At 47.4% G+C, this 15,367-nt stretch overlaps 1 long non-coding RNA gene across 1 annotated transcript in view; it reads left to right on the top strand.

The window, feature by feature from the left end:
• The first annotated feature begins 246 nt into the window (after positions 1-246).
• Positions 247-15,367, top strand: part of LOC140407793 (uncharacterized) — a 39,672-nt gene continuing 24,551 nt past the window's right edge. The window contains exon 1 of the long non-coding RNA XR_011939805.1: positions 247-1,762. This is a non-coding gene — a long non-coding RNA (uncharacterized lncRNA). The remainder of the gene's footprint in view (positions 1,763-15,367) is intronic.

Here is a 15,367-nt window from a genome sequence, read left to right as displayed (position 1 = left end):
CGCCATTAACGCCCCGCCGACTTTTCTCCCTTCGGAGACTTCGGCGGGGGCGGGGGCAGGATTCACGGCGGCCAACGGCCATTCTCCGATCCGGCGGGGGGTCGGAGAATGACGCCCCCTGTTTCTCGGCACCAGGCACCTTCCTGTGTAAATAGATTAGCCTCATGTACAGAGTCATGTAAATAACACGCACACACATAGTCAGGTACATTCACTACACGATATTTATTGTCACGCAGGCATATATTCTTTATATAAAAGGGGGGATGTCATAATATACACCAGTATATCATGGTGCAGACACACACACACACACACTGATGGACATGCAGTGGGACCAATCAGCATACACAACACCGCAGCCAATCACCAGTGAGAGCACGCGCACTATAAAGACAGGGGACAGGAGAGTTCCCGCTCATTCTAGTAGCAGCCAGCTCGGAGTACAGAGCTCACAGCCTGCAACACAGACATTCACCATGTGCTGAGTGCATCACCTGGACTAGGCAAGGGTCAACAGTTAAAGCTGGTATTGCATTTACCCACAGTTCAAGTATGTTAATATAGTTAACCTTATAATAAAATAGAGTTGCACCACTTCCAGTGTTGGTGACCTGTTTGTGATCCAGAACACCCAACACATCAGTACTGACAGGAAAAGAATTGGCAAGAAAGAGAGTTAAATCTCTGTTGGTGAGAGAAGATGTGAATTAGCAGCAAGAGTTTTAACCTTCCTTTGCAATACTTCAGAAAACATTGAATCACTTCCTGCATTATGTGACATCATGGGATAGTGGAGCTTACACTAACTGCCCCTGCTGTGTTCTTCGAAACAACTTGAAGCATTCCCTTATGAGATTTCCTGCCCTCGGCACTGAATAGCTGACTCCTTCATCTGGCCTTGACCCGAGCAAGGAACACCTCCAAGAATGTGTCCGAGAATCTGAGAATCCCTTTGTGCTGTGGGTTCCCTTATGCCCACTTTCAGAACTGCTGCTCCCTTGCGTCATCCCTGACCTTGTCCTCCCTACTGCTCGAAGACTGATGAACCCCTTGAACTGGCTTCAGCCTTTTACAGATTGAATTACCATTCATTTCCCGCCTTCACAGCAGTAATCATCCCTATCGGGATGAAATTACTTCTCCAATGTCGGATGAATTCTGGAGCCGATTGCAGTGTTTTCAAGGTGTCTGAAAATGGAGAAACCAGATCCCAATCTGTGGTCAGTGACTTGCTTCCTCAGCAGTATATCAGTGACATCCTCCAGGCTTCATGCCCATCTATTTTTATAATTGCTTTTATTGTGTACACCGTAGGGCATCTTTAACTTTTCTTTACTCCAGGCTCTACAAGGCAAAGCATCTGGTTCTCTTACACAGTTCCCATTTTATTGCTTCGAATTTAGCAAGTATCCGTGTCCAGCAATATGCAGTCATCTGAGACTCGGCTGTCTCTTACTGTTTACCTTTCCTTTAGTGAAACATGACTCTACTGAACAGGAATGCAATGGAGAACTTTCTTTCCTCCGCGCAGAGCTGGATCATTACTTTGTAAAATGCAGCCTCTGCGTTACTGTTAACAATTTTCATATTTCCAGCAGCCATTGCTTCAATTGCTTTAAAGGGAGGTTGAGAGCAAAATTTCAGTTCAAAAGAATCGATTGTAAAATCACTCTTAGGAAGAGCTCCAGCCTTTACTCTGCATTACTCGCGAAGACGATCTCATGAGGAACCTGGTGCCAGGGGTTCACACCGTGCTACAGTAAGTTCATAGGAATCAAGGTTTTTATTCTGTTCCGTAAATCTAGGACACGTGCCAATCCCCCTCAGATCACAAATAGCTGCATTGATAGTCGTATTTTACAACGTTGTCACATTTCAGCCAGAATATATAGTGCTGGAAGCATTGGTACATTTGGTCTGTTGGTATATTTTTTCAAGGAATTTAATTGATACTTAATAAGTTTTTCTTTCCTTATTTTTCTAACACACTTAAAAGAAGGTTGGAATGTAATCACTGTACTTCTTTGGTGGTCGGGATTGTCACGTTATCAGATTGGCTGGCAGCTCTCAAAGGTGGGGCATCTCCCCAGGTGGGGTGGAAGTCTCGCAGTGAGTCAATTAAACTCCCACTGAGAGTAAAATGGCTGCGCGGCAGGCAGCTTGCTTGTGGGCAATCTCCTGACTGACATTTAAGTCAGGGTTGGCAGGAAACACGGCGGCCCGTAAAACCCAGCCCCAATTTACAACCATTGCTGTCATTTTTTAAATTCCATAATTCTAGAATGTCCTTTGTATAAACCAAATTAGGAAGCTGAGAAAATGCAATGTACACTCATTTTCTGTCCAAGAACGTGTGATAGAGCTGGGTCTCTCTGAAATTCCACAGAGATTGGCTCCCTCCAATTCCTTCAAAGCAAATTAACAAGCCCCCAAAGCTAGTTTTGAGAGTTGAACACACCAACAATTAAACCATCAAATATTGGCGCAATTCTCCCAAAAGATCACGAAGGGTACAATTCAGCGGCCTCATTGTGCCCAATTTAGTGTCGGGACTAGGCCGTTGAATCTCGCGAGAGGCCTCTTGCGAAATTCATGATGCTTGAAACATCTCGCCAGATTCACCCAGCTCCCAGAACACAACAGCCGCTCCTGGGAGACCTCACCAGGGCGCTATTTAGTACTGGTCCACTCAAACGTGGGCCAGGCATAACGACACCTGGGGCGGGGAGTCTTCCTGTCATTGGAGATGCCGAGGTGGTTGGAGACAGGGCAGGGTGTCGCCCTAGTCCTCCCCCGGTACCCATGCATCTTAGCACTGCCAGCCCGGCACCCTGGCAGTGCCAGCGTGCCTGGGTGTCAGGTTGGTACTCCCACGGACCAGACCCAGGGGGACCTTGCCAGGTAGAAGGGGGTGAGGGAGGATCCTAGGCCTTTGGTGTCTGTATTGTCAGCAGCAGCCACCACTAATGACGCTACTGTTGAACAATGGAGAACACTTGACCTCTGATTAGCTGGTAGTTCCCGATGGGCCCCTTGGGCCCCAATGCTGCAGTTAGGTGCTTGATGGCCCGATGGAGGCGACGCAGCACTCCCACCCGTTTTTCAGCCGGCAGGTGAGACCTTCTTCGCCAACATTGAATTCCACAGGACGTGTGGAATGAGTTTGGGCAATCTCAGATCATTTACAGAAATAAACAAAGAAAATTCTGGAAATAGATGCCAAATCATCCAATGTCTGAAAAGGGAAAAGACAGGTTTCAGGTGGGGATTTATTAGTACAATGCTGACCAAAACAATTAGAAAGGAGCACAAGAGGTAGAAGTTAAAATTCAGATAAGCAGTTCCCCTTGAATTTGACAAAATGTTTTTCTAGACTATTTCAGAGCGCAGTTCTGAGTCAATCTCATTGCTCTGGGTCTGAAGTCGCAAATAGATCAGGTCTAGTAAGGATGGCACATTTTCTTCCATAAAGGACATTAGTGAACAAAAAAGATTTTATGCAATCCAGCCGTTTAATGGTCATCATTCCTGAGGTTCTAGATTTATTCAATGAATTGAATTCAAATTCCTCAGTTGCCATTGTGACATTGCAGTGTGCTCTGAGCTTAATTGAAGCAAAAAAGAGAGAGTGAGATGAGTTTAATTGGTAAGTCGTGTAAAAAATAGGTTTACGTTAGCCAGCAAAAGAAAGATGGTCAGCAAAGCAGTTAACTGGTCTGTATTTGGTTTCACCAATATAAAAAAGACCATTTGCAAAAGGTGTTCGGGATTCTTGATGTTATGGAAGAAGCAAATGGGAAGGTGTTACATGTGCAATGTGTCATAATATACACCAGTATATTATGGTGCAGACACACACACACTGATGGACATGCAGTGGGACCAATCAGCATACACAACACCGCAGCCAATCACCAGTGAGAGCACACGCACTATCAAGACAGGGGACAGGAGAGTTCCCGCTCATTCTAGTAGCAGCCAGCTCGGAGCACAGAGCTCACAGCCTGCAACACAGACATTCACCATGTGCTGAGTGCATCACCTGGTTAAGACTAGGTAAGGGTCAACAGTTAAAGCTGGTATTGCATTTACCCACAGTTCAAGTATGTTAATATAGTTAACCTTATAATAAAATAGAGTTGCACCACTTCCAATGTTGGTGACCTGTTTGTGATCCAGAACACCCAACACATTACAATGGTGCCTTGTGAAAAACATCTGGAGGAGGGCACTCAAATGTAGTAAACATGGGTTCTGGAAAATAGGGAGAGAGGGCATGTAAAGATATGCTTTGAGGTGGAATAGAAGATGAGGACAGGGACACGGTTCGTGTCACAAGGGCAAGAAGGGCTATGAGTAGGGAACGGAAATGAGGAAATATTAAGATCAGGGATCTTGCCAATTGCAGATGGGGGGACATCTGAGCAGAGGAACACTGCTTGTTCGGAAGCAGATTGGAAGATACAGCAAATATAGAGAATCAGAGAAAACAAATGAAGATTTTGTGCAACAGTGAATCCAAAGCAACTGCATGAGTCAGTGAGCTTACAAAGGACTTGATGGGCAATTTACCAAGTTCTTGCTCGCTGTTACGGACAATAGAGAGACAGGCAAACTGTACTTCTTTCCTCTCACTAATTGTCTGTAAGCAGAAGATGTTTTGAATTGTTTTTAAAGTATGCTGTGGTGTGTTTCCCCAAACCTTTTTATGATGCACTAATTTACTAATAACTCACAGCAAACTTGTATTATGATTAACTCAGAAGGTTAGTTTATTTCACATTCAAAATCCAGCGGAGGAGTGTTCACAACCTCCCGCTCCACTGCACACACACACATCGTTTGGGTGGGGGTGGGGTAGAAAAAAAATTAACATACAATGGATAGTAACAGTACAAGAATCACAGAATGTTAGCTCACGTGATTGCCAGCGTCTGAGGAGTCAAAGTCCAGAGTGCTCCCTTCATGGTGGGGTTCAGTACTGATGGGTTTCTGGTTGGAGACAACAACATAAAAATCCTTGAAATGAAAAACACTGAAACAGGATGGGCTTTCTATGCTTAGACCACTTGGCAAGCATTGATCAGAGATTTTTGAATCAAGCAGGCCTTGTGGAGTTGAAAGATCGTAACCAACTGTTTGTTCAGCCAGGCTGCTGGAGTCCATTCTAGTTGGTGTTAAAACAGCATTCTGAGGATTTCTCTGTTGCCAAAGGTATCTAGTGATTTCAAAACTTTGATTTTGGGACTGATAATGTCACAGTCCTTAGCTGTTGAAAGAATTACCATCCATATAAACTGAGCTCATACGGGGCTGGTTTAGCACAGGGCTAAATCACTGACTTTGAAAGCAGACCCAGGCAGGCCAGCAGCACAGTTCAATTTTCATACCAGCCTCCCCGAACAGGTGCCAGAATGTAGCGACTAGGGGCTTTTCACAGTAATTTCATTTGAAGCCTACTTGTGAAAATAAGCGATTTTCATTTCATTTCATTTTCGAATTGCAACTCCAGGAAACTATTGTCAAAGCAGATCCTCTGACTCTGCTGGTCAGGTAAGTTAGGCAGGTAAGCTTGTCAAGATGCAAATGATGTCCATTGTTTCTTCAATAGTCCCCCTTTTGAAATGACCTGGACAGTAATACACAAAAACAGAAAATTATGGACAATCTCAACAGGTCTGACAGAATCTGTGGAGAGAGAACAAAGCTAACATTTTGAGGGAAACATTAGCTCCGTTCTCTCTTCACAGATGCTGCCAGATCTGCTGAGATTGTCCACCATTTTCTGTTTTTCTTTCAGATTCCAGAATCTGCAGTAATTTGCATTTATTTTTGCTTTAGGCTCACATATGAGTCTGTTAACAGCTCTGGAGCATAGCAAGTTTGATCTCAGTCCCCTGGGTTTGTCATTACAAGGGGGTCTGTACAATGCGGTGTGAGATTGCACAAGCTGAGAGAGGAATTATTTTGTTTTTGTAACTCCTATCGGCAGCTTCCAGAACAAAGGGTCAATCCCGTGGTCACATGACTTATAGCTTTTTTTTTGTTCAGCAGAAAATCCATTTTAAATGTAGCAAAAAAGAACAACATTTCGATAGATACAGCTTTCATGTCTTAGGGATTGAACAGTAACAGTACAGCACTGGGATATTGGGACGCGATGGACATGCGGTTCTCTGTTTCCCAATATACACAGCTGCTGGACTATGCTAGTGATGCAAATGTTTCTAATCATCCAGCAGAGGGCAGTAAAGCAGAGCTGCTAATTGGCTGGTGTGGGGAAAATTTGCATCAGTGCATTGCGGTCACTGTATCCAGAAAGTGTACCTGAGCAAGACCCTAGGTGTTCAAGTCAAGGCAATCATCCAGAAGAGGGCAGTAGAGCAGAGCTGTTGATTGGATGTTGTGGGGAAAATTTGCATCAGTGCATTGCTGTCACCGTATCTTGAAGGTGGTTTGTGGAGGAGCTGTTGTCAAGTGACAGAATCCGGTCGGAGTGAGGACAAAGGGACTGCTGGTGAAAGAGCGCGAGGACAGCGGCGGGGACTCAGTAAAAGAGCGCGAGGAGAGCGGTGGAGACTCAGTGAAAGAGCGTGATGAGAGCGGCGGAGACTCAGTGAAAGAGCGCGAGGAGAGCGGCGGGGACACAGGATAAAAGAGCGCGAGGAGAGCAGGGAGACTCAGTGAAAGAGCGCGAGGAGAGCGGCGGGGACACAGGATAAAAGAGCGCGAGGAGAGCGGTGGAGACTCAGTGAAAGAGCGCAAGGAGAGCGGAAGGGACACAGGATAAAAGAGCGCAAGGAAAGCGGCAGGGACACAGTGAAAGGGCGCGAGGAGAGCAGCGGAGACACAGCATAAAAGAGCGCAAGGAGAGCGGCGGGGACACAGCTGCCGCAGAAGCGCCTTCAGATTTTCGGCGGGAGCAGTGTCCAGGGGTCTGTCGGAAAGTTACGTTTGCCTCTTTAAAAAACTTTAAAAACTTACCTTGAAGAGTGACATCACAGCAAAGCAGTGACCTGATTGGCTGGTAAGGAAAATGCTCCAATTAGCAGTAGCTGGGAGAAATTTAACTCTTTGTGTGTTGGTAAGTATTGTGATTGGTAAGTAAAATCTTTATTTCTTTCACTTATTCATTATTTGATATTATATTTGTAATCAGTTAAGGTAAAGTGTAAAAATGGCAGGAGATCCCAGACCCGTGTTATGCTTCTCGTGCTCAATGTGGGAGTTCAGGGACGCGGCCGATGTCCCTGACTCCTTCATGTGTGGGAGGTGTGTCCAGCTGCAGCTCCTGTTAGACCGCATGATGGCTCTGGAGCTGCGGATGGACTCACTTCGGAGCATCTGCGATGCTGAGGAGGTCGTGGATAGCACGTTCAGTGAGTTGGTCACACCACAGATTAGGATTGGCGAGGGAGACAGGGAATGGGTGACCAAAAGGCAGAGAAAGAGCAGGAAGGCAGTGCAGGTGTCCCCTGCAGTCATCTCCCTCCAAAACAGGTATACCGTTTTGGATACTGTTGGCGGAGATGACTCACCAGGGGAAGGCAGTAATAGCCAGGCTCATGGCACCGTGGCTGGCTCTGCTGCACAGAAGGGCGGGAAAAAGACTGGCAGGGCTATAGTCATAGGGGATTCAATCGTAAGGGGAGTAGACAGGCGTTTCTGTGGTCAAAAACGAGACTCCCGAGTGGTATGTTGCCTCCCGGGTGCACGGGTCAGGGATGTCTCAGATCGGCTGCAGGACATACTGAAGGGGGAGGGTGAACAGCCAGTTGTCATGGTGCATATAGGCACCAACGATATAGGTCAAAAACGGGATGAGGTCCTACAATCGGAATTTAGGGAGTTAGGAGATAAGTTAAAAAGCAGGACCTCAAAGGTAGTAATCTCAGAATTGCTACCTGTGCCACGGGACAGTCAGAGTAGAAATTCAAGAATAGTCAGAATGAATACGTGGCTTGAGAGATGATGCAGGAGGGAGGGGGTTCAGATTTTTGGGACATTGGAACCGGTTCTGGGGGTGGTGGGACCATTACAAATCGGATGGTCTACACCTGGGCAGGACTGGAACCAATTTCCCAGGGGGTGCTTTTGCTAACACTGTTGGGAGGTTTTAAACTAATGTGGCAGGGGGATGGGAACCAGATTAGGTAGTTAGAGGTCAGTAAAAAGGCAGCAACTAAAGCCAGTAAGGTACTAGATAATAAACTCAATGTGACTAAGCGGAAGAGTAGACAGGGAAGAGATGATGAACGCAAAGGGACAGGTGGTCTGAGGTGCATTTGTTTCAATGCGAGAAGGGTAGCAGGTAAGGCAGATGAATTTAGGGCTTGGATTAGTACCCGGGAATATGATGTTATTGGTATTACTGAGACTTGGTTGAGGGAAGGGCAAGACTGGCAACTAAATATCCCAGGGTATAGATGCTTCAGGAGGGATAGAGAGGGAGGTAAAAGAGGAGGAGAAGTTGGATTACTGGTCAGAGATGATGTCACAGCTGTGATTAAGGAGGGCATGATGGAGGGTTCGAGCACTGAGGCAATATGGGTGGAGTTAAGAAATAGGAAGGGTGCACTAACATTGTTGGAACTTTACTACAGGCCTTCCAAAAGCGAGCGTGAAGTAGAGGTACAAATATGTAGACAGATTATAGAAAAATGTAGGAGCAATAGGGTGGTTGTGATGGGAGATTTTAACTTTCCCAACATTGAATGGGACTCATGTATTGTTGGAGGCGTAGATGGAGCAGAATTTGTAAGGAGCATCCAGGAGAGTTTTTTAGAGCAGTATGTAAATAGTCCAACTCGGGAAGGGGCCATACTGGACCTGGTATTGGGGAATGATCCCGGCCAGGTGGTTGAAGTTTCAGTCGGTGATTACTTTGGGAATAGCGATCACAATTCCGTAAGTTTTAGAATACTCAGGGACAAAGACGTGAGTGGTCCTAAAGGAAGAGTGCTAAATTGGGGAAAGTTTAACAAAAGTATAATAAAATTCGGCAGGAGCTAGGGAATGTGGATTGGGAGCAGCTGTTTAAGGGTAAATCCACATTTGAAATGTGGGAGTCTTTTAAGGAAAGATTGATTAGAGTGCAGGACAGACATGTCCCTGTGAAAATGAGGGATAGAAATGGCAAGATTAGGGAACCATGGATGACGGGTGGAATTGTGAGACTAGCTAAGATGAAAAAGGAAGCATACATAAGATCTAGGCGACTTAAAACTGATGAAGCTTTGGAGGAATATCGGGAAAGTAGGACAAATCTCAAACGCGCAATAAAGAGGGCTAAAAGGGGTCATGAAATATCTTTGGCTAACAGGGTTAAGGAAAATCCCAAAGCCTTTTATTCGTATATAAGGAGAAAGAGGGTAACTAGAGAAAGGATTGGCCCACTCAAAGACAAAACAGGGAATTTATGCGTGAGTCAGAGGAACTGGGTGAGATTCTTAATGAGTACTTTGCATCGGTATTCAAGGAGAGGGATATGATGGATGTTGAGGCTAGGGATGGATGTTTAAATACTCTAGGTCAATTCAGCATAAGGAAGGGGGAAGTTTTGGGTATTCTAAAAGGCATTAAGGTGGACAAGTCCCCAGGTCCGGATGGGATCTATCCCAGGTTGCTGAGGGAAGCGAGGGACGAAATAGCTGGGGCCTTAACAGATATCTTTGCAGCATCCTTGAACATGGGTGAGGTCCCGGAGGACTGGAGAATTGCTAATGTTGTCCCTTTGTTTAAGTAGGGTAGCAGGGATAATCCAGGGAATTATATACCTGTGAGCTTGACGTCAGTGGTAGGCAAACTGTTGGAGAAGATACTGAGGGATAGGATCTATTCATATTTGGAAGAAAATAGACTTATCAGTGATAGGCAGGATGGTTTTGTGCAGGGAAGGTCATGCCTTACAAACCTAATAGAATTCTTTGAGGAAGTGACAAAGTTAATTGATGAGGGAAGGGCTGTAGATGTCATATACAGGGACTTCAGTAAGGCGTTTGATAAAGTTTCCCATGGCAGGTTGATGGAAAAAGTGAAGTCGTATTGGGTTCAGGGTGTACTAGCTGGATGGATAAAGAACTGGCTGGGCAACAGGAGACAGGGAATAGTGGTGCAAGGGAGTGTCTCAAAATGGAGAAAGGTGACTAGTGGTGTTCCACAGGGATCCGTGCTCGGACCACTGGTGTTTGTGATATACATAAATGATCTGGACGAAGGTGTAGGTGGTCTGATTAGCAAGTTTGCAGATGATACTAAGATTGGTGGAGTTGCAGATAGCGAGGAGGACTATCAGAGAATACAGCAAAATATGAATAGATTGGAGAGTTGGGCAGAGAAATGGCAGATGGAGTTCAATCCAGGCAAATGCGAGGTGATGCATTTTGGAAGATCAAATTCAAGAGTGGACTATACGGTCAATGGAAGAGTCCTGGGGAAAATTGATGTACAGAGCGATCTGAGAGTTCAGGTCCATTGTACCCTGAAGGTGGCAACGCAGGTCGATAGAGTGGTCAAGAAGGCATACAGCATGCTTGCCTTCATCAGACGGGGTATTGAGTACAAGAGTCGGCAGGTCATGTTACAGTTGTATAGGACTTTGGTTAGGCCACATTTGGAATACTGCGTGCAGTTCTGGTCGCCACATTACAGAAGGATGTGGATGCTTTAGAGAGGATGCAGAGGAGGTTCACCAGGATGTTGCCTGGTATGGAGGAGGCTAGCTATGAAGAAAGGTTGAGTAGATTAGGATTGTTTTCATTGGAAAGACGGATGTTGAGGGGGGACCTGATTGAGGTCTACAAAATTATGAGAGGTATGGACAGGGTGGATAGCAACAAGCTTTTTCCAAGAGTGGGGGTGTCCATTACAAGGGGTCACGATTTCAAGGTGAGAGGGGGAAAGTTTAAGGGAGATGTGCGTGGAAAGTTTTTTCCGCAGAGGGTGGTGGGTGCCTGGAACGCTTTGCCAGCGGAGGTCGTAGAGGCAGGCACGATAGCATCATTTAAGATGCATCTAGACAGATATATGAACGGGCGGGAAACAGAGGGAAGTAGATCCTTGGAAAATAGAAGACAGGTTTCTTGAATCTGTGCCCACAGCACAAAATTGGCCCTGGGCGGGATTCTCCGACCCCCCGCCGGGTCGGAGAATCGCCGGGGGCTTGCGTGAATCCCGCCCACGCCGGTTGCCAAATTCTCCGGCACTGGATATTCGGTGGGGGCGGGAATCGCGCCGTGCCAGTCGGCGGGCCACCCCGGCGATTCACCGGCCCGCTGCTGGAATGCCTGTCCTGCCGGCGAGAATCAAACCACCTCTCTTACCGGCGGGACTAGGTGGCGCGGGCGGGCTCCGGGGTCCTGGGGGGGGCACGGGGTGATCTGGCCCCAGGGGGTGCCCCCACGGTGGCCTGGCCCGCGATCGGGGCCCACCGATCCGCGGGTGGGCCTGTGCTGTGGGGCCACTCTTTTCCTTCCGCCTCGGCCACAGTCTTCACCATGGCCGACGCGTAAGAGACACCCCCACATGCGCGGACTTCCGCCGGCCGGTGCAGTCCTTTCAGCCCCGGCTGGCGTGGAGCCAAAGGCCTTCCACGCCATCCGGTGGAGCAGAAAACACTCCGGCGCGCACCTAGCCCCTCACGGTGAGGGCCTGGCCCCTAAGGGTGCAGAGAAATCCGCACCTTTGTGGGGGCCCGACGGCGGAGTGGTTCCTGCCACTCCTCCCGCCGGGACCCCCCGCCCTGCCGGGTAGGGGAGAATCCCGGCCCCTAAATTGGTATTAAATGATATTAAACTGACAATCTCAGGATTATCAGTGGCTGTCTTGAAAAATGTCACACCAGCAGAATAGGCATACACCTTGGAAACCTAGTTGGTATCTCATTATTGGAGTTGAAGAGCTTTGCCTCGCATCTATTAACTAGTAAGTAACTGAGTTAGGAATACTTGATACTGACAGTGAATGCCTAGCGACGTACGGTAGTGAAAGTTGGACTTTCAGTGAATGTATGAGGTCCCGGGTTCAATCCCTGGCATCTCCACAGATTTTGCTTAGGGGCTGGTTTAGCACAGTGGGCTAAAGAGCTGGCTTGTAATGCAGAACAAGGCCAGCAGCGCGGGTTCAATTCCCGTACCAGCCTCACTGAACAGGCACCGGAATGTGGCGACGAGGGGCTTTTCACAGTAACTTCATTGAAGCCTACTTGTGACAATAAGTTATTATTAGCGAGAAAATGTTTCATTTCCCAGTGAATATTCCGCACCTTGCTGGGCAGAGGAATATCCACAAAATGTGGTGGTCTGTTGCTGCCCTTTGAAAATTAATAAATATGTCCTGATATGATCACAACGTCAATAATTACTTTGTTACTGGTGTTCTTCATGGACTGACAGTTCCACGCAGGAACTGTAATAAAAATAATACTTCTGAACTGCTAGCCTATTGATTTATATCTTGCTTGAAAAAGTCTGCATTCATTCTCGGTGATATTGCATCAGTACAAAACATTTGCAGAGGGTGCTGTTTAAATCATTTTCTTTAGTACTCTTTATTACAAGATGTGAAACACTGAACATATTTTGATTTGCACTGGTGCAGTTAACCCATTTACTTACAGCATATTAATGCTGCATACTGGATCTTTCCAGGCATGGCAAGAATCAGAAAGAATATTCCATGAATAATGGTCTTGGGGGCTCACAAATATTTAAGAATGGATTGTAGTCAGCAGCATTGATACAAAGACAAATCATACTCTGAAGCTACATCAGATACGCTTTATATTCTTCTCCATTTTATGTGAGCTTCCCCTCAGCTCTCTTCAGGACAGCAACAGTCCTAAAATTCCTAAATGAAGATTAAGTATTAAATGCAAGGGGCCATCTCCTTAAAACAGGATCATTTATTTAGTGAGTCACAGAGCCAGAATGACTTTTGCTCTATGCTTCAATATAAACACACACAAGAAAGTACGAGTTGAATTAGATTTTAGATTTCCATTGCCGAAGGACAATACAATCTGTGCAGATGAATTGAATTTTGTATGGCAGATATAAATTGGCAGGTCAAATAGATTTTCAGAACTATTACACATAATTTCACAGCCAACAGTTTTGAACACTGCTAAGACCAAAGCCATTCTGTTAAATTCCTGCCAGGACCTCTGTACTTTTACCCTGGGATACAGTCCTCCCTGGTTGTTCACTTAGGCTGGACCTGATAGTGTATCATCTTGCTCTGCTTTGATCCTAAGGAAAGTTTAATTCTGTTTCCTTTTGCAGTAATCGGCATTATACTGACCACTCTCCAATGCTCCGTCACACCGATAAACACATTATTGAACCCTGATTACTGATTCACCCAGAAAATTTCAAAGTGTCATTTTGGGCGGGTTTGGCGGGGTGCTATGCACCGGTTGCATTGGCGAGATCGCGGCCTGTATTCACCCGTACGTAGTCCCAAAAATAAACCCCCAGGTGTGTCTCGCCATGCCTGCCTCCCTCGCTATCTGATTCACCTGACTTGCACCTCAGTTGCTCGCCGTTAACAAGGGGGAGCTGCTTTTAAACACTCCCTGACCACTCAGTCCCAGTCAAAACACAAGCATGGCAGCGCAGAGACCTGCTCCTCGCTTTGAGAATGCTGGCCTGGCCAGGCTTCTCGACGCAGTGGATGAGAGACAGGGTCCCCTGCTCCCCGAGGGAGTGGGAGAACACAAACAACCTCCAATGAGCTTCAATTTCTCACATGGCACCAGTTCCGCCTGCCACCCTTCAAATTCCCAACTCCCCCCTCACTTCCACCCCCCCCCCCCAAATCCATTGGCCGACACCTTGCATTCTCCCAACATCCGATCTTCAAGCTTGTTCCTTAGAACCTCTGGCACCCACCAGCACAACACCTTCATGTCCAGGTGCAGTGCTCACACATGCCACCTGCTATAGACCCTCCTGTGCCATCAAGCTTGTGGCTTACAATGCACTCTCTTTGTTCCCGCAGGAGAAGATAGCCCATAATACGTGGGAAAGACAAAGGTGGGGGAGGAATCCCAAAGTTCCGAGTCCTCACCTCCTATGAGTAACGGGCCCTCGAGATCGCAGGGTTGTTTGAGGCGAGAGCAGGGACCAACAGCGAGGTTGACCTGCGCCAAAGAGGTAGAGGATCCATTGTCCCTTCACCCAGATGACCTGTCTTAAGTCAGTTGTCCATGTCCCACAAAATTATCCTTCCTGTTCACTGACCATGTGTCCAGTGTTTCACAGGATCACCATCTGAGGAGGCCGGGCTAACCGGAGTCGTGCCCCCACGCCCTCCCCTGACACCCGAGAGACCACCTCGGAGGAGAGCTCCGAAGAGACCATCACCAAGGCGTCATAGCTATCACCCCCACCTTCCATTACCACAGAGACACACACCTTGGTGGCCAACATTAATGGACAGGCATCGGGGGCACAATCTGGTGAGCACCTCACAGCTGCTGATGCACATCAGGTGGAAGCAGGAACACCCAAGGGCGACAGCATTTGGAAATCTGCTGCGTCTCAGTCATATGCCTGGCTTCGGGACAAGGTTCTCCCAGAGCTAATGCAAATGATATATTCAGGGGGGTGTCAGTGACATTCCAGTGACAGCGAAGGCGGTTGGAGGAGTCCCAAAGCCTTCCGGCGCAGGAGACGGTGTCAACAATGTGTCGCACTGAGGCCAACACTGCTAGGATGGTGACTGCAATGGAAAACCTGAAGCACGACATCTACACCTTGAGTGGTGGTGTCCAAGGTATGGTCCAAGCTGTGACGATCATGGCTGAGTGCTTCAACGTGATCTCCCAGTCAATGGAAACATGTCCCAGATACAGATGGACATTGCTGAGGCACTTTAGAGTGTGGCCCAGTCATTGATTAGCATCGCAGAGAGCATTGACACCCAGTGCAGACAATGGGGAGCCTACAGGACTGGCAGTGCCAGATGATGCAGAGGCTTCTGGAGCTCACTCCAGTGGTGTCTCCCCCCCCCCCCCATCCCATGAATTCACCCAGGTCCCTATGGGCACCTTCAGGGAGGAGGATGCACTGGAATCCAACACACAGCCTTCCACCAAGGAGACTACAGTGGTCGTCAGTTCTTCTGAATCCCCCCACCACCCCCAGCCGACACCGGCGCATCTCAAGGGCAGCAGGCAGAACAGGATGGCGAGGCACCAGAGGTCGGCTGGGGTGTTGAGTTGACGGACACAGCCTAGTACTAGGAGAATCTGGCCACAATTAGGGCCTCCCTGGTCCTCCTGGCATGTCGGACCCTTACTCCACCTGTCCTCCATCGTCCGTCTCCTCCTCAAGCTCGTCGTCCACCCCCTCCTGGTCTGCTT

Source organism: Scyliorhinus torazame, chromosome 2, assembly GCF_047496885.1.
Source record: "Scyliorhinus torazame isolate Kashiwa2021f chromosome 2, sScyTor2.1, whole genome shotgun sequence".
Taxonomy (NCBI): Eukaryota; Metazoa; Chordata; class Chondrichthyes; order Carcharhiniformes; family Scyliorhinidae; genus Scyliorhinus; species Scyliorhinus torazame.
This window is presented reverse-complemented; position numbering and strand designations above follow the sequence as displayed.